This window comes from Pinus tabuliformis, chromosome 4_2 (genome assembly GCF_031772625.1).
Source record: "Pinus tabuliformis cultivar Carrire ecotype Pingquan chromosome 4_2, CPIR1, whole genome shotgun sequence".
Classification (NCBI taxonomy): Eukaryota; Viridiplantae; Streptophyta; class Pinopsida; order Pinales; family Pinaceae; genus Pinus; species Pinus tabuliformis.
The window spans coordinates 874,971,256-874,976,096 of NC_142304.1; positions in this window are offsets into that span (position 1 = coordinate 874,971,256).

The window sequence follows — 4,841 nt, forward strand, 5'->3', positions numbered from 1 at the left end:
AAATGGTACAATGTCGGGGCGACTAAGTGATACAGTCATGACTCAACGACTCATAAGAAGTCTTCCTTGTCTAAGTAGTGGCCATAAAATTCAAAACAAAGGTCAGATAGGTTTAAAGGGTAGAAGGGATCACGAATTTCCCCCTTGGTGTCCATGAGGGGTTCGGTGCGGCTCAAGGGTTTTGGTGGTTATTTATTTAGTGGTTTCGATGAGCTCTTATTTAATTTGAGCATGATGGAAATTGTGTGAGGATGAGGATATTGTGAATTACCTGGTAAGTTTAGGAAACCAAATGCTGAGCGTGCACAAAGGTATTTACTCTAGCCGGTAGTAAATTAGAGGTAATAACAAATAGATGAAATGGCTTAACCAAGAATAGTTTTAAATAAACACATTCAAATCATAACAGTCGATGCATGGGGGTGGAAATACATGGAAAAATTGTATTATGCAGAGGGCAAGGGAGGAGGGTGATGCATCAAATAGTCCCATGGTCTCTTGCCACACTCACTTGCCACACTCGCTTGATAGTGATCTCAACCACTAATGTGGTCACTACACTAACCTCGTAGGTAGTAGACCTATCTTATATTTTCTAGCGGGGTGCCTAGGTGGAGTTGGAGGCTAAGCTAGACCCCCCATAATTAATCACAACTATCAATTTACAAATTTTACTTTATTGACTACGACTTTTCGAGGGTGAGCGATGGCTTAACTACCATGCTTTTTTACTTGCCAGAGCTTCTCCCATGTGAGGCTACATTTATATGGATGATGGTACACCCTACAAGTGGCCAATCTTTAATCATTTGAGAAATGAGGGAAGGCTCGTTGCCTTTGGTGACTCCTCCATGCCAAAAATGATGTCGCTTGCTGCCGAGCTATAATCTAGATTTCCTGGCTCTCTCATTCCTTGGTTCTTAGAAGACTAACTCCTTTTGAAATGCAATTAGAAATTTTCACGTGGTTTTGACCTTTTGGGGTATACCACTAGGATGATGTCATGTTGATGTCAACCCTCCAACATGTCCACATGTGATTGATCCATGTGTCATCTGTATCTAGTCCCTTTGGCTACCTAAAAATTTTAAAACTGCCTACCACATGTTGACCTCCCACTGGGTGGATGCTAACATTACCTTTTCCCAATGATACACTACCACATGTCGTGTCTGGGGAGAGAGATATAAGGGTGCTCAAAACTAGTTGTACAGGAAATTTCTGTGTGAATAGTCATCTCCCGGTGCCTTTGAAAATTCATTTAACCAAAGCTTATGTCCAGCTCTGATAGTTAACTAATCCATGATCCCTAGAGCCTTTTCAAATTGATTTTTCAATGAGTTATGGGATTTTGGGGTCGTGGGGTCTTCTTTACTTTTATTGGCCCAACTTTGACTTCCCTTATCTTTTTATTTAGGAGGCGATTTCTAGACTACTTTATATCATTGGGAATATTTTCCAAAGCATTTTTTGGTTGAGTGGTTCTGATATGGTCTTTGAGCTCATATGCTGCTCTAAAAATGGATCTAAAATTTTCTATGCTTTGCACCTCAACCCCTGTGCTATATGGAGAATAAGAGGAAAGAAGAGGAGGGAAAAACATCAGCTCCAATTGTGGACAATATTTTGGTGGCAAGGAACTAAGAATTTGAAGACTAGTAGGCTTTTGTTGGGCATGGAATCTTATCTATATATATATATCTATATATATATATATATCTATATATATATATATATATATATATATATATATATATAAAATTGAAAAATCAAACAAATGTCAAACACTCTCGTATTTATGTTGCCTTTTTGGGGCCTGACCCAGGTTCAATTTTAGGTAGCCAAACAAATCCCTACACTACTAGCCCTTTTGACATTAGCCCGCGGAGAGTGGACCAAAGTCTCACCCGAAGTAGCATGGGGGATGTTGGAACCAAGTTTCCACACCTTGAGATGGTCGTGATGTTGGTTTATATCCTATGTTCCTACTTCTGTGTAGGTCACTAAGCTTTAGGGCTCTATCAGTCTACCCTTTATTCCACCCTTCAGTACCTCCACGAAGGTGGACGGTTGACCTTTGCATAGCCTTAACCCGCGGCCCAAGTACTTTCGTGTTGTTATGACAACGTATTGTATAGGTTTCCAAGTTATCTTAAGTGTTTTACTTATCTTACTAATAAACCATAGTTAGCACCATGTAAACTGATATTCTTGCTTGTGTTCAATTAACCCATACAATCACATACATTCCCACATCACATGAACATTGTAAATTAAACCCAAAACAGAATATAGCCAGATGCAGTAAGAGGAAATAAATACACATAATTTGTAAAATACTTCTCTTTATTGATATCTTCAGTTTAATACAGACTCTATCCACCCTGCGCACACAACTGAAGGGGTCCATGCACTTAGCTGCAGACTTCCACCCTAGGCCTCTACACACTCAGCTGTAGATCCTCTACCTACGCTAAGACCCAAAACACTTAGACTTCTCTACCAAGACGCCAAAACTTGTCTACCAACTAAAGACTACTTAAAGCTTACTTAGATCCTTTTTATACAATCCCATGGTCCGCAGACCATGGGTAGGTATTTATAGCCAACTTTACATTTTAAAAAATAAGGGTAGACAACCCTTTATGACTCTTGACACCTTCGTGCTCTATGACCACAAAATGTAGAGACTTTACAACTTTATTACAAACTTTCTCCCAAAACATGGGCTTTTAGCCCCAAAACTATCCTTAGGGGAACTTGTTCCCAACAGTCCCCCAACACAAACATGGTGACTCATCCTCGAGTCACTCTATGGGCACGAAGACCTCCCAGCTTGACTTGTATGACGGAAACCTCGACAGTGCACTATGCGGCTGCCTGCTTCACTTCTTCAACCAACTGCTTAGTTGCTGGTCCTGAACTTTCGGCTTGAAGCTTCTGCTGAGTTGCTTGCAGATTCACAAGCTTGCCTTCAATAGAGGCCATGACCAAATAAGCCTCATCTAACTAGGGCTTCAAGTGCGCCTTCAGCATTGCCTCCTTGTGTTGCACTGCATCTACCTGTTCTTTCAACTACTTGGCCTCTTGCAGCTTCACCAGTATCTGCGTGAGAGCAATGGTTCGTGCTGTACCTTTTACTTCATCATAGTGTTGCTACAGTTCTCATGCTTCTGTCTTCAGCAGTTGTATATTAGGGTCCTCCTGCAAGCTTGTAAGGACATTGAACGATTGTTCAAAAAGTTGTGTGCATTATGCTACTGCACTATCTACCGCCGCTATCGGCTTTGTGACAGTGGTTGCACACTGCTCCTTTACTTCTGGCGGAGTAGAAGTCCGGGCCTTCAACTATAAATCTAAAATATGTAGGTTTAGCTCCAGCTGAACCGTAGCCAACTATGTGCGAGTGTCACTCACCCCTGTAGCAAGCTTGTGGGCACGCACCTCGATCGATTCTCCCCTAGGAATGACCAACTCTGGGACCATTCGACATGCCTCCTCCACAACCTGAACTATACGCTTGTTTCAGTCGGTTACCTCAGTCACAATGGCGATGGAAGAGTCTCGCTGTAGGAACATATGATCTTTATTAATCTTTTTCTTGTTGATCACCTGTAAAGCATGGTGTTCGTGGGCCCTCAGCTCTATGATCACTCCATCCTGCAATAGGTGGAGCACCTCAACAGGGAGCGCTTCCAAGTTCAACCCCACTCCCTTGAGGGCACTGATAGACTTCATTTTCTATGGTCAGTGCTCCATTCGACAGCACTATCGTGCGGGAGACCTTTGAATGTAGCATCTCGGTAGCTTCTAAATTACCGATAGCGAGGCTGGTGGACACCATACCAGCCTGTGATGCACGGTTATGCAACTCCTGGAGGCCTATCTGGATGGCTCCCAATAGTAGATGTTGCTGCTATTCAAACTGCTGTAGTGCCTCCATGGTGACATCCCACATCGTGTCTCCAATGTCATGCAAATCGCCCTTTATGAGGGTGATTGGGTCCAGCAATGCCTTAGTGGCCTTGGATTTCTTCCTTGACCCCACTATATCTTGTTCCCTTAGATGCTTAGCGCAATTTGATGTCCTCTACAGGTCTGCACCATGTTGATTTGTTTGCTCATCCATTTCCACCTCTATTTCAGGCGAAGGTGAGCTCATGCCTTTGTCAGAGCCACGCTCAGTTTCACTTGTCTTCTCTTCTATCTGCTAGGTGGCATCATGCTCCGCCTAGGCCTTATCAGTGATCTCCTTCTTACTCTTCTCGTCTAGCTACGACATCTTGAGCTTCACCTCCTCCTTTTTGTGCTGCACGGTGGACTTGCTCATCCCCGCCGCCAAGTCTGAGGTAGTGCACCACTTTGTCTACCAATGATCAAGTACTGCATTAATTATGTTGTTCGTTGCCAAGTAAGACAAGTCACACCATGTATGCGCAGGGTCCTTCCATGCCTTGATTGACATATGGTGCAAGTCTTCCTTGAACTCCGCGTACCCCTACAGGATGGAAAACATAGTAGGCGAAAATTGCAGTTTGTGATTGATAGCCATGTGGATGTTCATTTCCATCAAGATCCAAAAGATCTTGCTATCTTTGATGTGTTGAGCATCCTTAGTCACCCACAATGAAGCATACTTCACTGCTTCTGGTTGTTATAGACATTTTTGTGCCTTACAACTCTAAGCATGAAATGTCCATAATCCAAGGGATCCAAAGTCCCTAAAAGTGTTGTTCCTACCCCTAGAGGAACAAGGTCAAAAAATGACAGCTTCTCCCAGAAGTTTTCCACCAGAAACTACTCAGAACTAGTCAAATCAGGATCAATTCAAATGCTCCACT